The following is a 21,140-nucleotide window of genomic DNA, read 5'->3' on the forward strand; positions in this document are numbered from 1 at the left end:
ACGGAAAAGTGCCTTAAGAATATATAATTCATTTTCCCGTGGTTGCTCAAATAAACAAACTATCGAACATCTTCAAAAAGTACAAAATTTGAGAATCCCCCTGTAGCTTCGAAACCGATCAAGATAGCCACGATCCGTTTGCGCCAATCTAATTTTTTCAAAAAAAGAACCCGAGACTGCAGTATCAAAATTTGAAAGTTTCTCACGGTTTCCTAGATACCCTATAGAAACAACCAAAATGGTCCACCCTGTACATATGTTTTATTTGTAATTTTTTTGAATTGATTTGTATTCTATATACTTTGTAATTGTATATTTTTTATTATTTGGTATATTTTTTTGTGCTTTTCTTTATTTTGTAAATGCTTTGTCGATGAAGCTATTTTGGCTTTTTGTACAATAAACCGTTGTTTATTATTTATTATTACTTTAACTCCCTGTAGCTACAAAACAAAAGCAGAATGTTCATATAAAAATATTTTTTTTACGTGAGCAATATTCCCACGAGAGACAGCACATGGTTTTTAAAACACGCTGTATACTTCGTATTTTGTTTAGTTATAGGTATACTTTATTTTTTATATCTCCTTAAAATATATAAGTTTTAAGACAATAAGCATATGTATGTATTTTATTTTAGGAATTGAGGGAAATAGCTCAAAATAATAGAAATGTCCACATCTTAACGCTAGGTAAGGAACTTTTTTTTGGATTATGTAAAATTCATATTGGCCATTATTTTTATAGACGTAAAAAATACGGATACTTTTGACAGCTTTGCAAAAGACGTGGAATCTATTGTCGGGGATGATGGCTTGAATGTTTTATTCAATAATGCCGGATATTCTCCGAAATCCACCAGGATAAATATGGTAAAAGCCGACCAATTGGCTGAAACATTTGCCATCAATACTATTGGACCGATAATGTTAACCAAGGTATCTACCGTATGATGAAAAAGAAACGGCTTTTATTTACCTAGGACATGACGGTCGATGACATTCACCACCTACCAATTTTTAGTTATTGTTTATACAAGACGATAAAATTGTATTTTATCGTCGTGTATAAAACAATATTTTTTTCCATACCGAGTTACGTTTTAAAAAATATTCAGAAATTATTATTTCAAGGAATTTATTACGAGTACAAAAAATATTGTGCTGGGTTGGCGTTGGTTTCTATGTAATTTGACACATAAATAAAGCTGTCTCTTTAGTTGTCAGTTCTGAGTCAATATTTTTTAATTCTCTTTCGTGTCGATTGCTGATTGAATTGGAGCCAGAAATGGCTCAGAACGAAATAAGTAAATTACCAACAGATATTCAGGCTGAGGCGACAAACGCCTTATCCAAACTATTTCTATTTAAGTCCCGAATAACTTATGAAAAGGAATACAAAAATTTTCAAAAATGGAAGCAATTAAAAAACGTGCGAGAAGAAATAAAGTTTTTAACCTATCCTCGCTGTTAAAGTATTATTTAATCTACAAAGTACTATTTTATCTACTATTTTTGATAGATATAAGGCAATTTTAACAGTTGCTATGGAAAAAAAAACATATAAAATGTCATTAATCGTCAGTTCTAAGGAAACTTGACGTTTTTCATATGTACAGTTCACTATAAAATCTATAGCACAAAACATCTCCCTTTAGAACTTCGCCTGTCATGTTAAAAAATGAAAGTAAATAATAAAGCGCCTATCGTGTTTGTTCGCACACAAAAAATTTCATTTAATGCCTGTATATATTTTTAATATATTTTTTAAATTTACATTTGTTTTAATTGTAAAGTAATATATTACATTTAAATGGAATATATCACATAACAATTATATGTCAATTACAGGATTACAAGCTTGTTTTCTAACATTTTTTAAATAAAACGAATTATAAAATTTCAACATATTATGAAAAAGGTAAAATATAAAATGGACAAACGCTTACTTACAATGCAATAAAATTTCCACTTTTAGTTTTACAATCCAAACGCAATATTTCTATTTCACAAATAAAAATATCCGACAACACTAAAATCACTGAAACTTCTGCGGCTGACAACGAAAACCGAAAAATATAACGGCACTTTTTGTTTTGGACCTGCATATCAACATTACGCGGTACCATTATGTTTTTGTTTTTGAAATCATATAAAATATCTAATTATAACTTGTAAATTTTAATATTTTAACATGATTTTAACTATTTCCGACAATAATTAACTCATAGATAAATGAAACAAGTTTAAATTGGAAAGTGCCCATAAGGACAATGTAAACACTATTTGGCGCTATTCTTGCAACGGTCGCGACCCAAAACTTTTGAAAATTTCGGAGCGGTCCGGCTTTTTCCGGAATGATATCGCCAAATATTGTTTATTGAAATTTATTATTTTCGTTTAATTTTATAAATAAAATACAGTGTGTTGCATACAAGAAACTTTATTTTATATAAGGACGAAGTATGAAATACCTATGAAACATTGGAAACCGACGTTATGCCACGATCCACGATGGTTTTTGCAGTTCACAGTCCACAGCACAGCTTTTTAAAGTTTTTAATGCCACTTTTACACAATTATCACCGCTTGGAGTAAATAAAACTTGAATTAAACTCACAAGATAGCAATAATTACTTTGAAAATGGACGCTATAAACATTTTTCGGAATTTCTTTAATGGGTGCGGTTTAAATTTTGAAAGATTATTATGATTTTTGAAGATTCTGACTTTGACAAGAGAAAATTATTTCTGTTTTTGTTTGCCGTTGTTCTTAGCGACCGTTATAGCAGCGCCAGATCGCGTATAACGGGCTTTCCAATCTAAACTTGTTGTTATCAAGATGACATTTTAGACGGCAACTGACATATATATCATAATATTTGAATTTTAAATATGTATGTAATATAATTTAAAATAATATTTTGCAACTTTATACTAATAAAGCATTTATACATTCACAAAATACAACAAAGTCTAATAATATAGTTTGAAAACAAAGTTAAGCGCGTCCCCTTGTGTCAAAATTCGATGATTAAATTTTCGCAATTTTTACACCATTTGATGACCGGTGGCGCCTCTAGTGTTTGTTCGGGCGGTTGGTCTTTTACTCCCGCTTATGGCCATTAAAGAAAAAGTTCTAAAGGGGGATGTTTTGTGATCTATAGTACAGTACGTCTGTACGTCTGTACGCCTGCTTAAGATTTTAAAAAGTGTGTTATAAAATTGCGTGTGTGCGACACACATGCTGTAGTACCAGGTTAGATTGCGCAAACTGGCCTGCACAGTTAGCCCGTGCTAAAGAATGAGCGTGTATGGGGGCTCTTAATAAATTGCAGATCAATAACATTTCATGAACTTTCTGTTTTAAAAGATTGTTATTTCATTATAAGTACACAATTTTATGAAAATTTAAATATTTGTTTTAGTTTTAATTTTTTCCAATAGTTTATCTATTGTACCGCGGTTTTTTATGTGCAATACGATAAAAAAAAGACGTCAGAGTTGTTTTGGAAATGAAGATCGCTTTTGTTTTATAATGCAACGACTTTTATCGTCGTTTTTTCGATCATACATTGAATTAGTTAATTAAAAACCAAGGTTACATGACTCATGCATCACCTTAATGGATTCACATTTTCCATGTATATCCTGTTCTATATTTTATTGTTTCGTAAAAATAGAATTTATTAAAATAGATTTTTGAGATGAATGAAAAGAAAATAATTTTACGCAATTTTTAGGCGCTACTTCCGCTTCTATACAGAGCAGCAGCAAAAAATGTGAACGCACCAATTTCATGTTCAAAAGCGGCTGTCATAAATATGTCATCGTTTTTAGGCTCTATAGAGCTCAATAAGGATGGGGGTTTGTATCCTTATCGATGCTCTAAGGTTAGTATGCTACCAAAGAACTATTATCATAGCTTATTTAATTATAATTAGCAATTGGATATTTTTGCATATTTCTATGTGGCTATAAAAATAACACAATAACGACTAGCTATCTATGTTCGATCACTTTTGATTCATGATTGATTTCTTTTCACTTTTTTTTAATTCAAAATTGACTTTTTGCTCCTTGACCGCTTTTTTTCTTTCTGTACGATTCAAGAACGCCATGAAGCGCCATCTCTCGATACTCTTCATCATAATTTCTTTTATAAATTTACTAAATAGTTAATCGTTACTGTGTTATTTTTGCAGTGGCGCGTGGTGAAATTTTTAGACGAGGAAGCGATTCGACAACTAGTCCAAGAAAATAAGCCTTTAAATGCGCAAAAGTTTTGGTAAAAGTTTGAATTTTTGATATAATTTACTTCGAAAGATCCAAAAACGAATTGTGAAAGATTTTTTTAAATTCATCCCCGAGAAGGGGTGAAATAAATAAATAAAATAATGTTTTCGAACGTTTGGAAAAACGGTAAGAATTAGAAAAAAAAGTTCAAATAAATGTTTTGGGGCGTCAAATTTTACATAAAAATGATTGAGATGACTTTTTTTGTTCGGATCAAAATTAACCGAGATAGGGTGGCTAGAAGCTAGGGGATGTAATTATAGGGGATGTATATTATATCGACATATATTACCGATAGTTTATCCACTCCCTCGTTTATTTAGATTATAGAGTGCGGCACAAGCTAGACTCTAGGATGACTAAATTAGGCAATCTTGCGACGAGTATACTACCTGTTAAGGCCGAACTGCGACTTTATTAGTCCAGTATGCGACTACTTGAACTACTCCATCTTAATCTCCAAAACAACAAAGTGAAAGCCGCCATGTTGTTAAATAATTAAATGTTTCGTTCTTAAAATAGCAATTCCTGCTTTTTGAAACTACTTGAAATATTTGATCCTAAAAAACACGCGGAAACAATTTTTTCGACTGCGAATAAATTATTCTCATTTTACTAAAAAAAAATTCAAGATAATTTTTAAAACTTCTTTAATTTTAAGGCCCATTGGTATTTTTCAAAGTAGAAACAATACATTTATCAATAAAGTTGTTTGCGTTTAACTTTTTTGCCTTGGGTAACGAGTTACAGAGTCGGTTAAAGTGTTTCAATAATTATGATCTTCAAACATCCTCCACACCAGTGATTCCCAAAGTGGTCCAGGTGGACCCCCAGGGGTCCACGGGAGACTTGCTGGGGGTCTACGTAGGCGTGAACAAAAAATGGGGGTCCATAAGATGTTAATGGGGGTCCACGAAAATTTATCTGCTTTTGATAGTAAAGAGCAAAAATGTAAGCATAGTTTTTATAAGGGCCTACCTACATTGTTTTAAGTACCTATCTAAGCAGATAATATTTTAATAAGGCAAGCGACTGTTACTTGTCCAAACTTGCGTATTCGATATTACGTACAATTTCGTGTACAGAGTTGCAAAAGCGCTATCCGCCCGACAATGCTTAATGCTTGTTCAGACATGAACTTGATCACCACTATAAATACTTGATGCCAAAGGCAAACGCATTCATTGTTTCCGGAATTTCGAAAAAAAAGGCGGAATTTGGAAAAAAGTTGTGAGAAAATTTATATCTGTGTTTGCTAGTGCCGGAGAAAAGTAAGTAACCTACCTTTTTTTGTTATAGTACTTAAGTATTTTGCTTTACGTGTACTAGTCGGTTGATCACAACGGCCTGTATAGATAGGTAACTTAGTAACTTACAGATATTTTAATTGTCCTCTTTCGATTTGAAGACAAACACAGCACGTTTTATTCAATTGTTTTTTTCACGAGAGAAACACTGCCTCTCTAAAAGGCCGAATAAGCAATATTGCAGAGCAATTAATTTTTGTAATTTTTCTTGCAAATAACTACTAATTTTATAAAACAGTAATTTCATAATCATTTTAAATTGGTTTTGAAGTAACTATTTTATCAAAACTATTCCTTTTCGGAAAGAGCGAGCGGTGCGCGGGCGACGGGAAAAAGGGCGGGGCTTGGACTTCGATGCCAGTTTGTCACGTTTTAACAATGAAGCCGCAGACAAAATACGCAAATACACGGAGCGCGTGAACTCATTGATTTAATAAAATGTTAGTTATCGTTTTTATGGACAATTTTGGGATTTCGACTTTTATTTTTTCCTACACAAATATGATCAGTATTCGATACTGAGTACACCAATTTTTTATTTATACTATTAAAAAAATTAGTGGTAAATTATGTACTTTAAAATTGATACCGTTTTGTGAAAACGTCTGTATTTGTCTCAGCGGTTTATTAGTTGGTCCCTTTACAAGCCGTAATTCTATTTCCGCGTGCTGACAAAGGCTGCGGTGTGATACCTATATTCAGAAAAAACTCTGGTTACTAAAACATTTTTTTTTACAGGTAAGGTAACTGACACGAAACATGGCTACAGCAAAGAAAAAATGTCGACAATATAGTATCGATTATTTGAAATATGGTTTTGTTCCATCAGAGGCAGACAAACAATTGCCCATGTGCCTATTATGCAACAAAGTTTTGAGCAATGACTCTATGAAACCATCAAAGCTCGAAGATCATCTAAAAAGGTGTCATACTGATAAAATAGGTAAAGATTTAAAATATTTTCAAACATTGAAAGAAAAATATGGAAAGAGACCCACCATGCACAGTATGTTCGCTTCAACATCTCAAAGTAACGATGATGGCTTGCGGGCATCTTACAATATCTCATTACTTATAGCAAAATCTGGAAAACCGCACACTATCGGAGAACAATTAATTTTACCCGCTGTTGAAGAGGTTTTAAAAACTGTTTTGCACAAATCTCCATTTGACGTACTAAAAAGAATTCCATTAAGTAACAATACTGTACAAAGACGCATTGATGAAATGAGCTCTGATATCGAAAGCTTTTTGTGCAATCATCTGCAAAAAACTCATTTTTCTATACAACTGGACGAGTCAACGTTACCCAGTAATGAAGCATTACTATTGGCATATGTCCGATTTATTGTTGAGGAAGAAATTCACGAAGAATTGCTATTTGCCAGAACTTTGGAGACTGACACTAAAGGCGAATCAATATTTAATGTCCTGAGTAATTTTTTTACGGAAAAATCGATCCCATTTACAAACATTATTTCAGTGGCAACAGACGGAGCTCCTGCAATGGTCGGGCGATATCGTGGGTTTATAAGTCATCTCAAAAGAATTATACCAGGACTTACAGCTATTCATTGCGTAATCCACCGACAACATCTTGTGGCAAAACATTTAAGTGACAGGTTGAACCAATCTCTTCATTTTGTAATAAAAGCTGTCAACAAAATCAGAAGCAATGCATTGAATACGCGTTTATTTGCTCAATTGTGCGACGAAAATGATGAAGACTTCCAACGACTGCTCTTACATACTGAAGTACGCTGGTTGTCGAAAGGTGCATGCTTAACGAGATTTTACTCTGTTTTCGATTCCATATTAGAGTTCTTAGAAAGTAGAGATCCAGATTTAAAAGAAAACTTGATCAAATTCAAAGCAGACATTGCGTATTTGACAGATTTGTTTAAAAAATTTAATGATATTAACTTGCAGTTACAAGGGGACAGCCTGAATTTAATAAAAACAAAGGGGATAATTTCGGCTTTTCTTGGGAAATTGAAATTTATGAAGCAAAACATTAGTCGGCGCGAATTCTCTCAATTTCCAAACTTGTCGCAGGTAGAATGTATTGATGAGGATATCCATACCTACAGTCAACATTTAAGTGCTCTGCATGATGACTTCAAAACCAGGTTTGAAGATATACTGACGATGGATATACCACCATGGATCATAAATCCATTTGATGAAACGGAAGTGGCCAATGTTGTATTACAAGAGGAGCTGCTCGAGCTAAGCACTAATGAGGAGCTGAAGGTGAAATTTAGAAAAGGCTACCCAACATTTTGGCTGCAAGCAGAAATACCCGAAAAATATCCTGGACTGTGGGAAATCGCAAGGAAATTTTTAATAGCTTTTCCCTCGTCATACCTTGTCGAAAGGAGTTTTAGTGCCGTTACAAACCTCTTAACAAAAAAAAAAAGGAGCAAATTAAACATCACAGAGCGGGGGGATTTGCAAGTTAGTTGCTCACAAAATAAAGCCAAACATTGATCGTTTGCTGACACTCCATCAGATATTACATCCTTCCCATTAATTAAAAATTATGACCTGAACCTATTACCTTAATATTTTTTCTTGTAATTCTATTCTTTTAATAAATAAAGTGATATAAAATGTACCATTTTTTCGTTTTTATTTTACATATCGGAATATAGGGACAGAACTCAGAAGTGACACAATTTTTATTTTTTGGCGACTTTAAGAATGTGGTAGAAATGTAGCAGCAGGGGGTCCACCGAAACCAGTAAAATTTTGAAAGTGGTCCACGAGAAAAATAAGTTTGGGAACTACTGCTCCACACTTAAATACTTTTGTTTTGTTTTCCTTCACTGCCATCTGACATATGTCTCTAACTAAATCATAAAAATAATATTTTTACTATAATTATCCCAATTTAGGATAAAACGCGACTTAGACGCCATATTAGTTTTGTATTTCTGGGAATTAGATTTTAAACAACGTTGCAGTTTGTACCTAAATTAGGCTTCTAGCCAACGTCGGTATCCAACGTCGTTTCGACCCAAAAATGATGATTCCTCCAAACTAGTGCAGACTAGGGTTGGCACTCAATATTACCAAGTTATATAATAATATCCGCATATTGTTTTTTTCTCATGCTGACATAAATGTGAGAAAATTTTATCCAGTTTGTATGTTAATAGAAATTCTTGCTTCACCATTACAAATGATTAATTCGACGCGAACGAAGTCGCTGGTACACGCTAGTTTTATTTATATTAGATATTATTTATGACAATTATTTTATTACAGAGATAAATCTCTTTGAGACCTGAAAAATAGTTATCCAAAGTTTTTAGACAATAATCTGCCAATAATAGTTTTATCTTTTAATCATAGACTAAACTAGAAATTTATATTTCTAGTTTATCTATACACGTAGCAACAGAAATCTTATTGTTATTTTATCGGAGATCAGATCAGCGTTACAAGCAAAAACCACAGTAATTATTATCGCAGGATAACGGATAAATAAAGGATAATTTGTGACGCATACGTTGTCGGTGTGATATTTATGTTTTTAGCATTGCGCGAAATGCCTAACAGGATAATATAGTAATTACTTGTTGAAGGATTCTGACTTGCAAATTCCAAAAGGATTGTGTTTCGTCAGAGGCTATTTTTAATATTTATTGTTCTATTTGTTGAAATAGAATTTTCGTTAATTAGGTATAGTAAAATAAAGAAGAAATTATGTTAAAAGAATCAACAATGAAAAAATAAAACAAACAAAACGTATGAATACAAGTTCTAATTATATTAGAACTGTATGTATTCTACAAGACTTCTGACCTTTAAACTGACTTTTTCCTTTTTTGTTAGGAATGGCGAGAAATATATCGATTACTTTGAAAAGATCGATATATGATATTTGAAATGTAGATTAATGATGTGGTTGTAACTAACAAATTTTTATAGTTGTGTATAGTCCATTATTCACAACTTAATTAAAAGTGTGGTAATTGCGAATTTTAGCAAAAGACTAATTATCGGAAACTATACGATTTTTTTATTTATTCGTCTCAAAAGTGGCTCACCCCTATAACTTTTTTTATTTTTTCACATAAAAAACGAGATTTGGTATGTTAGTATATGACATAAATTAGGATTGATTGCCGTATTCAATTGGTTTCGGTCACTTCCTGTTTCACCGGAAATGACTACAACTTTTGTTTTTTAAATGGCACCCTCGGTATTTTTTTACTTTATACGATAGAAAATGATACTCTGAATAGAATGGCATATCGTATAGCAACTTTTGACATATTCGCCCAAAAACAAATTGTATTTTAAATTTCAATCTAGAGTACCATGGCTGTGTTAAAAACACTAAGTTTTAATCAAGGAGCCTTGGAAAAATAGATTTAGTCGTCTAATGTCGATACCATGGAAATTTGATACCATATACTTGGTATTTCGAGCCAAATTGTTGTTATGAACCGCAGGTTACAATTTCAAATAAACCAAATGCGAAATAAAATTTCATCATCTGTCATTTCCGGTGAAACAGGAAGTGACTGAAAACAATTGAATATGTCAATCAATCCTAATTTATGTCATATACTAACACACCAAATCTCGTTGTTTTATCTGAAAAAATAAAAAAGTTATAGGGGTGAGCCACTTTTGAGACGCACCCGGTATTGTTTTATTAGGAGTAAATATGACACTTATTGTGGAGAGGCTGTACGTTTACATACAGCCGAGGGCACAAAAAGTCATTTTTACTCCGAATAGAACACGCCATTTTTTTCAAACGCCACAAATAAGTTTTTAAACTATTTCAAACGTTCCAAATAATATAAAAAAATTTAAAAGTCATATCTTGTATTTAATTATATATCGAGAAACTATGGTTACGCTTGTTGAATTTGACACTTGATGTCAATTTAATAATACAGTAAAACTTCCCATTTCGGCCACTTCTAAAAAGCGGTCACTTCTGTTAGCGGTCAATTTTCAGTTGTTTGAATTAATCTTAGGGGAATTCCTATATTAAAATATTTCTCAATAACGTTAATTCCGAAAGCGGTCACCGGCCGCTTCAAAGGTACATTTTAGGGAAAAACCCATTAAATTTATTGCCCCAATACCGGCCAAAAACCGAACCCTTCGAACCTTTTTTTTTGTCTAACAAGAGCTGCTTCAGGACACTTTAGGAAATTCCAAGCAATAAACATTTGTAATTTGTTTGAGAAGTAGGTACAGAGAGTGACAAATACAATACAAATTCGTCAGTAGTTTGCTGAAATTTTTGGGAGATATAGAATCAGTTTAGTTTCTTACTCTGAAAGAACAGCAACCATGTCTTTGAAACGTAAAATGAAAATATAACAGCAGTGCTCGAAAGTTGGCGGAAAAGTTTGGTGTTGGAAGAACGCAAGTGAACGACATTTTAAAAAACAAAGTGGAATATAAAAAAATGTTTGAAGAAGAAGGATGCAATGCAGATAAAAAACGAAAGTTTCCTAAAACAGGATTTGCAATCGATCAACTAGTTTACGAATGGTTTTGTAAGGCAAGGAACAAAAACATACCTATATCGGGAACCTTAATTCGGGAAAAAGCTCTTGAGGTATCTACATCCTTGAAACTTAGTGAATTTAAGGCTTCAACTGGCTGGTTAAATAAGTTTTGCAAGAGACATAATATTAACTTCAAAACAATTTGTGGTGAGTCTGCAGATGTGGATGAAGTGACTGTTGAAGACTGTGTCGATTCAGATGTCCCTACGGAAAATCCTAGTTTAGAGATGCAGGGAATAATCCAGGAATTTACAAACAACAAGGACAGACAGGACTCCACTCAAGCCGAAGAGGAAGAAGATGAAGGCCAAGACATTCTGTGTTCATCTATAAATAATATGAGTGAAGTATGTGAAAAATTAAGAGACATTCAGAATTTTTGGTGATTCAAAACAAAAGACGAACTAGCGGTTGATATTGCCCATACTTTGATGAAATTTGAAAGTGAAATTACAAAAATCAAAATTAAAAATTTAAAAGCAGACTACCATTAATCAGTTTTTCACCATATAAAATAAGGTTATCATTTTGTAACTTTTTTAAAGTCAATTGTATATGTATATAAGAATACCTATGTGTAAAATACATATGTATACATTGTAAGTTTTTTCAAAAATTCTTATGTAATAAAGTTTTTTTGTAACAACTGAATTATTTTTTGTGCCAAAATCTAAAACTGAAGATCATTTATTAACACTTATTGTGTGTTTGTACTACATGCTCGTACTTAATTTTAATTACTTTGCACGTTTCCAAAATAAAGGCATTTTACATTGGTATCTGTATTTTATTGTTCCCAATAGTGGCCACTTCCCTTAACGGCCACATTCCTTTGAAAATTTTTGTGGCCGCTATATGGGAGTTTTACTGTATATTATTTTCACACTTTTATGCTTAGGCGCAAAAGTGCTTTACTTACTAGGCGTTAAAATGACTTTTGTACTTATATTGTCAATTACGTCGCAAAATTAATACTTTTGTGATGTTTGAAAAAAAAAAAATTTTTTCTTTTAAATTTATATTATAATATACTGTGGATACAGACATAATATCAATTACCTTCTCGTGACATACCTGTCTATTAGCATTTCTGACTTGCAAAAACAAAACTAAACTTATAAGTACGATATTATTTTATCTAATCGTATCGTTTAAAAATTCCTAGGATAAAAATATTAAGTTATTTAGCGCGGGGTACTTTCAGCTAAAAAATAATACTTATTAAGTACGTATTTAAAAAAACGAGAAATTAACACATTTTTAAAGTACTTTCTTTTTTAAAAATCATCTTCTATCTATAAAAGTTTTTTTTCTGTACTTAAAAAATAGTTAAAAATGCAAACTGTTTTGTAAATTTTAGTTTTATATAAAAAAAATACTATAAAAAAGTTTCGTGACCAAGTAAATTATTAAAATTATATAGTCAATTATTAAAATTTATAGCCTGGGGGGCAATTTTTGGAATTGATCGTTTACATGCGAACGCGCAACTTTGCGAGTGTTAGAAAACGAATGCGTTTTAAAAATTCAATTTTTCAGCCATCTTCGCATCTTAATTTGCGATCGTCGTGAGCGTACGCAAAATTACGAGCCGGAACTGTGGCAACGTCGCAAATCACAGTGAAAAACTAAATTCTCTCCAGTTTAACCGTATTTTTTACTGTTTATTTACTTTTCATTACTTGGTATCGATAATCGAGGTTTGTTGTGTTGTTGGTCAAGTGGGTTAATAATGGAAAAAAACGTGGAACTAATGTTACAGAAAAGCAAAAAGCAACGTTAATATTTGTAAAGAAATTGCAATTGCAATAGGCAATGCAATAAATACCCGTATTGCAAACCCATACTGTTCTCTAATTCTGTTGAGTTTTTCAAAATTATTTGTAAATTCAACCCATTGATCGGATATCTCTGGATGGTTTAGAGCGTTGGTAACTTCATCAATTGAATGAGAAACCGTGGCTTGGCACATATCGATGTATTTATTTAAAGCAATATCCGGCTGGTAACAACCACTTCCATAAAATTTCAAAGCAGCTAAAGCTAAAATCTAAAATTTAATGTTACTTCATAGATATACAATAATAGAGAAAAATGTTACCCGGCTTTGCACATCCCAATCAGTCTTCTTTGTGGTCGCATGTACGGCTCAAGTAACTGAATTAAGAAACGGCACAACTCTTTGGATAACCGAAATATTTTTATTTTTAATAAATTGCCTTTCACTCAGTTCTATGAACGCATTCCCCGGATTGCGCAAAACATTAGGGCGGTATTGCAGTTCTGCATTTTCTAGGTTTCCAATGGCCAAAACGTTCATTAAATCATCCACTACTATTATTGATACACCTAAACCCAACTGCAAACTTGGAACTATCAAATCTAATAAGTGCACTTAGAAAACATATCCTTACGATGCTGTCGATCCGCTCGCAAGACAACGCAGGGAAATTTGCTAATACGCAAAAATGCGAACACTTAAAAATTGGATTTTAGTGTTGATCGAAAAGTTGCGAACAATTTGCTAGGAAACGAATAGCCAAAAATTGCCCCCCAGGAGGGCAATTTTTGGAATTGATCGTTTACATGCGAACGCGCAACTTTGCGAGTGTTAGAAAACGAATGCGTTTTAAAAATTCAATTTTTCAGCCATTTTCGCATCTTAATTTGCGATTGTCGTGAGCGTACGCAAAATTACGAGCCGGAACTGTGGCAACGTCGACAAATCACAGTGAAAAACTAAATTCTCTCCAGTTTAACCGTATTTTTTACTGTTTATTTACTTTTCATTACTTTGTGTCGATAATCGAGGTTTGTTGTGTTGTTGGTCAAGTGGGTTAATAATGGAAAAAAACGTGGAACTAATGTTACAGAAAAGCAAAAAGCAACGTTAATATTTGTAAAGAAATTGCAATTGCAATAGGCAATGCAATAAATACCCGTATTGCAAACCCATACTGTTCTCTAATTCTGTTGAGTTTTTCAAAATTATTTGTAAATTCAACCCATTGATCGGATATCTCTGGATGGTTTAGAGCGTTGGTAACTTCATCAATTGAATGAGAAACCGTGGCTTGGCACATATCGATGTATTTATTTAAAGCAATATCCGGCTGGTAACAACCACTTCCATAAAATTTCAAAGCAGCTAAAGCTAAAATCTAAAATTTAATGTTACTTCATAGATATACAATAATAGAGAAAAATGTTACCCGGCTTTGCACATCCCAATCAGTCTTCTTTGTGGTCGCATGTACGGCTCAAGTAACTGAATTAAGAAACGGCACAACTCTTTGGATAACCGAAATATTTTTATTTTTAATAAATTGCCTTTCACTCAGTTCTATGAACGCATTCCCCGGATTGCGCAAAACATTAGGGCGGTATTGCAGTTCTGCATTTTCTAGGTTTCCAATGGCCAAAACGTTCATTAAATCATCCACTACTATTATTGATACACCTAAACCCAACTGCAAACTTGGAACTATCAAATCTAATAAGCGCACTTAGAAAACATACCCTTACGATGCTGTCGATCCGCTCGCAAGAGAACGCAGGGAAATTTGCTAATACGCAAAAATACGAACACTTAAAAATTGGATTTTAGTGTTGATCGAAAAGTTGCGAACAATTTGCAAGGAAACGAATAGCCAAAAATTGCCCCCCTGTCTCCAATTATGCCGAAATCGACCCACATTTTTCTTCATTATCCTTAGTTCTACCCTGATGAAGATGTAAACGAAACGCCGTATCCAACTTTGCAGTGGTGGGACTGTGTACAGTGTGTCCCATTTTGGTTGAAATCATAGGGTATCTCCGTTATTAGTGAAGATAGAAGGGTGCGGTTTGCACAAACCTGTCCCACTTTTTCGTCAAACGGAAGATGCTGCAAACAAAATTTTCATAGCCCTCTTCATTTCTGAGCTACAGGGTCTTTTTAAAAATTTTGCAATTTGGGACACCCCCTGTATCTCTGTTATTGTTAAAGGTATCGAGAAGGCGAAAACTGCTTATTGTAGAACTTTTTACGTAGAATACAGTAGCATAGTCTGTTTTTCTACCAAAAAAATATTTTTGAAAATATGAACTAAAGTTATGTTTTTTCAAATGGAACTCTGTATATTTATAAATCATATGATCTGTCTTGCTACGAGCTTCTCAAAAATATATATCACTCTATATTTATTTTCACTATTTGCTGCAATATTTAAAATATATCATTTTCTTATTAGTAGGCCGTGATAAATAACAAAAAATCAAAATGGTATTTACTAAAATAGTCATTCACATATTAAAATTTATTTGGGATTGATATATTTTACTTTTGAAATAACTGTTGGTAACATAGCATTGGTAACAGCTTTTTTTTATAACGGGATGGGTTTGCAAATATCTAAATCTTGAATTATTAAAGCATTTTTCAGGTGTTCGACATTGTTGTAGTGCCCACATATATTTCGTATTTCAAAAATCCCCAAAATCAGAAATCGAGAACGGCGAAATCCGGAAATCGGGGAGGCTATCAATATGCGTTCATTGGTTCCAATTTAATGATTTGAAAAATAATAATTTAACAGTATTCTAATATTTCCATAGTTATGAGGGGAATGTTCCCCATCTTGCTGAAAGTATATTTCACGTAAATTAGCTAAAGGAATATCTAAAATTTCCGATACGATAGATTATTCTTACGTATACACATATTCCACGATTTATAAATAGCGGTAGAGAGTTAAGTTTCCCTAATATATAAAGAATTTATTAGCGGCTCCCAAAATAAAACAAGAGACAGATGCAGTATACTTTTAATAATTCTTTAGTTTCTTTTATTATCAATCATGGCCTACTAATAAATATGATCTTTTAATAAAAACTTTTAAATATTGCAGTAAATAGTGAAAATAAAAATAGAGTGATATATATTTTTAAGAAGCTTATGGCAAGACAGATCATATGATTTATAAATATACAGGATGTTCTATTTAAAAAAACATAACTTTAGTTCATATTTTCAAAAATATTTTTTTTTAGAAAAACAGACTACGCCACTGTATTCTACGTAAAAAGTTCTACAATAAACAGTTTTCACCTTCTCGATAGCTTTAACAATAACAGAGATACAGGAGGTGTCCCAAATTGCAAAATTTTCGAAAAGACCCTGTAGCTCGGAAACGAAGAGGACTATGAAAATTTTGTTTACGGCATCTTCCGTTTGACAAAAAGTGAGACAGGTTTGTGCAAACCGCACCCTTCTATCTTCACTAATAACGGAGATACCGTATGATTTCAACCAAAATGGGACACCCTGTACACCGTCGCTCACATAGCCTACCCATCAAATTTTGTCGCTATCGGACGACATCAAATTTTGACGTTTCTTACGTCAAAACTAACTGTCACAGTGACACGTGTCGTACACGGTCACGTTGGCCTTGGTCCAATCTATCGACACACCAAATATCATTTAAATCGGAAGATTTTTTTGCCGTTGATGATGGGGTTTCATAATGCTCGAAACATCGTCAAAATATCATGAGAAAATGGGTCTCTTCGAGCTAATATAATAAATTAGGGGTAATGTATTGTAGTTCAGTCATTGGGGTTTTTTGCTTGGAAAAAAGTCCGGAAGTTTTGCAACTCTGCAGGTTTATAGGTTTTGGGGTCCCTAACTAAAATCCATAAAATGCACATTTCCAGACCTGCCGCCGGCGCCGCCATCTTGCCAAGATGGCGCCCAAAATCGGCATTTTGTAAATATCGCGAAAACTATGCGTTTTTCGCAAAAATTTGAGGAGAGCAAAATTTTCTATGAAAAAGGTTCTATGAAAATTTTCGCTAGAGTCAACCGTTTAGGCACAAAATCCCTGGAAATTTTACAATTTTGCGGAAAATATGATATATTATGTATAGTCGATTTTTCGAAATCAAATGTCGATTAGGGTTCACTAAAACTAGTTTTAGTTTAGTTTCTTTAATTTTGTCATGAAACAGTGGCGTATCATTAATTCGGTCATTCATTTATGAATAATTAATTTTAATTTTTGAAAATGTGTACTTGTTTCCACACCACCCAAGAGGTAAAGTCATGGGGCGTTTATTTTAACGTGGTCTCCCCGGAGGCCTATTCCACTAGATAAAAACTTTAACATATCTGCACAAGCCCGACGGACCTGGGTCTTTGATGTAAAGTCGATCGTGTGTGCTGTGCTGTGCTGCTGTGTGTCGATCGTGTGTGCTGTGCTGGGCTCTTCAGGGTAGTCTCTCAATTCGTCCAACTCTTCATCTTCAGCCGCCAGAGGGATAACTACAGGCAAGCCCAACTCCTCTTCATCGGATTCGTCAAGTGACACTTCAGTGACGTTGTCACAGGATTTCCCATTGCAGTATGCACAAATCATTGATCATTTTAATCCTGCTTTTCTGCATCCGCAGGATTTACCACAGTTGTTGGTTTTGCAGTTACAGGATAAAAATGCCAATAGGGATTTTGGAGCTGGATCTGTCAACGTTGTGACTGGAGTAATGCCTGTTTTTGTTTTCTTCCAACCCCATTCTTCGGCATCTTTGGTACAACCAGACCAATGCTGAACCTGGTGGTAAGTTCGTGGTAAGAATTAATGATATGCCACTGTTTTATGACAAAATTGAAGAAACTAAACTAAAACTAGTTTTAGTAAACCCTAATCGACATTTGGTTTCGGAAAATCGCCTATACATAATATATCATACTTTAAGCAAAATTGTAAAATTTCCAGGGACTTTGCGCCTAAACGGTTGACTTTCGCGAAAATTTCCATAGAACCTTTTTTATAGGAAATTTTATTCTCTTTAATTTTTCTCTCTTCAAGTTTTTTTTACGAAAAACGCATAGTTTTCGAGATATTTACAAAATACCGATTTTGGGCGCCGTCTTTGCAAGGTGGCGGCGCCGGCCGCAAGTCTGGAGATGTGCATTTTATGGATTTTAGTTAGGACCCCAAAACCTATAAACCTGCAAAGTTTCAAAAACTTCCGGACTTTTTTCCAAGAAGGCCCCTTTTTGATCCCCAATGACTGAACTATTGGGAGAGTGAATTAGCTGTTTAAACGCGAACACTCTCTTTATGACATACCCTAATAATATTATAATTTTATGAACTAAACGTCAAATTGAAAGTTATTTAATGATAAACTCCCTTTGTTTTATAAAAAAGAATGACCATTATTTAAGACTGTATATTTTTGTTTCAATCAATTAACTGTAAATCTCATTATTATTGCTGGTGAAAGAATAAATTCTGTGTTTTTAGGCTGCAATAAACATGGCTACAAAAAATCCTAAGCATCGACTTGAAAAGTCAAGGTGTGTTGGTGACCTGTATTCACCCAGGATGGGTGAAAACAGACATGGGTGGCAATAACGTGCACCACTTTCTGTAGATACGAGCTGTTCTGGAATTGTAAAGGTTATAAAAGAGCTGAACGAAAAACATAATGGAGGATTTGTCCAATGGGATGGAAAGGAACTACCGTGGTAAATGGAGATGTTGAATTTACTGTTATCAAATAACGTCCATCAACATAACAAGCCCAAAGCCGCGGAACTTTAGATTAAATATATCGGAAGATACAGCACATGTGTCCACATAATAAACAAATAAAAAAACAGTTTTTTACAGAGAATCGCTTTGAAGAAAACGTTGATTCAGAGAACATGACATTATTCGTATCAGCACTATGACCAATAGGGTAATATTCTGCAATAAACAAATAATGTTTCTTATGTATATTTTGCGTAACCAAATAATGCTGTATCAAGATGCTTCCATTCGGTTCAAGATGTATGTATCTTTTTATATATCAAATATGCTGTATCTTACAGGGTCTTGTGCAGAACAGGTCCCCACGAAATCGTGGTTTTTTTAATTTTTAATGTGGATCCCATAGTTAATGGAATGGTTTAAAAGAAAAAAATTGTTGGATGAACCACTTTTTCTACGAAAAAAAATAATTGAAAATTCCAAATTTTCACTACATTTCAATGCGAAAACTCCCTATTATGACAGTAAAATACAAGGTTATGCACAGTGTTGCCATACTCACCCTGTGTAAAATCGACGAAAACGTTCTACTTTATATTCATTTTTTTTACATTTAGTACGCACTTTAAGAACACGAAAAATTAAAAATATAATAAACGAGGCAAAACAAAAACACTATAAAAATAAATTGACAATAAAATCATTACACAGTATTTAGCACAATTGTTTAAAAATATATTTTTTCCCGTGTTTGTTCAGTAAGATTCCGAAATCGATGTGATCTGCGTACTTCCAAACACTCCCCACCAACCTAACCTAACCAATGCATTAACACCCCCAAATAACCAGGCTAACCAATGCATTAACACCCTCCAAATAACCAGACTAACCAATGCATTACCATCCTCCAAATAACCAGAATATCTAACCTAACCTAACCAATGCATTAACACCCCCCAAATAACCAGGCTAACCAATGCATTAACACCCTCCAAATCACCAGGCTAACCAATGCATTACCACCCTCCAAATAACCAGCCTATCTAACCTAACCTAACCAATGCATTAACACCCCCAAATAACCAGGCTAACCAATGCATTAACACCCTCCAAATAACCATGCTAACCAATGCATTACCACCCTCCAAATAACCAGGCTAACAATGCATTAACACCCCAAATAACCAGGCTAACCAATGCATTAACACCCTCCAAATAACCAGGCTAACCAATGCATTACCACCCTCCAAATAACCAGGCTAACCATTGCATTAACACCCTCCAAATAACCAGGCTAACCAATGCATTACCACCTTCCAAATAACCAGGCTAACCAAAGACATTATAAATATAGACCGAACATCTCATTCATAAATACTCGTTGGTAGTGTATCAAACATTCCAATGTGTCAAACAAGGACAGAAGAGACAGAGAAGTCTAAAATTTCCGACCCCGGCAACTAGGCGCATTTGGATTGTTCTAATGGCCAGTGGCGTATCGTTTTTGGAACGAATTTAATTAGTAAAGTAAAAGTAAAGTAATTAGTAAAATGTTTACTCCATATTAATATACTACATTAACACTTTTTCGTCAGATGAGTTTTTGTTATAAGGTCTAATTTAATAATATAATTAATATCCCACATATACTTATGTTGAAACGTTAGTAGTAGGTAGTTTTCGAAAATCAACTCCAACGTCGATTTTCAATTTAAACTTTCAGTTAATTCTATATAAACTTTCAGTTACTTTTGAATATTTACAGGGTGACTCAGGCTTCCGAAACAGTTCAATATTAGGTTTGCGGTTGGTGACTTTTCTTTCAATTTTTTTTTTTTTCAGAATATGGAGGCAATGGTGAAGCACATTTTAGACATTTTGTAAACATAGGTGGCCGGAACATATTTTCAAACTAAAGTTGTAGATTTGCCATTAAATTTCCATTCCAGAAATACTTAGGGTTGCCACCTGTCTCTTTGTTGAAAAGGACAGTCCTTTTTGGAATAACTTGTCCTTTTGACTTTTTTTTACTTAAAAAGTCATTTTTATTTACGTATTTTCCTGAGAAAATTACCTACAGCAAACAAAATATTATTTTCGTCCAAATTTAATTAGAGATGTTATAAAACTTATAAATACATTTTTCTTGTTTAGAATAGGGCAACATTATTTAGAACTTCCCGTTTAATCTCAAATGATAATTTAGGTTTTAGTTTTTACTTTTTTGATCTTAAAAAAGAACTTTTTAAAATTAGTAATTAGTAACGATTTAGTTAGTTCGTGGCAATCGATAACTTCCCCGTAAAGTACTATGTAATAGTTGTTTAATCTTGTATTATTAATAACTTCCTATACCTAAAATCAATATTTAATGAGAAAATTGTGTTTTTTTTGAAAATATAAGACAAGATTTGACTTTCGGTCTTCTTCTTGTATTATGATGGCTCTGATACGAGGCAATTACCTTTTAGTCTC

The 21,140-nt window shown here is 33.3% G+C and overlaps 1 pseudogene; it reads left to right on the forward strand.

Annotated features, from left to right (window-relative positions):
* The first annotated feature begins 640 nt into the window (after positions 1-640).
* On the forward strand, positions 641-19,153 carry LOC115882680 (annotated as a pseudogene).
* The last annotated feature ends 1,987 nt before the right edge of the window (positions 19,154-21,140 follow it).

The sequence above is a fragment of the Sitophilus oryzae genome, unplaced genomic scaffold, assembly GCF_002938485.1.
Source record: "Sitophilus oryzae breed Bouriz unplaced genomic scaffold, Soryzae_2.0 scaffold_179_pilon_pilon, whole genome shotgun sequence".
Taxonomy (NCBI): domain Eukaryota; kingdom Metazoa; phylum Arthropoda; class Insecta; order Coleoptera; family Curculionidae; genus Sitophilus; species Sitophilus oryzae.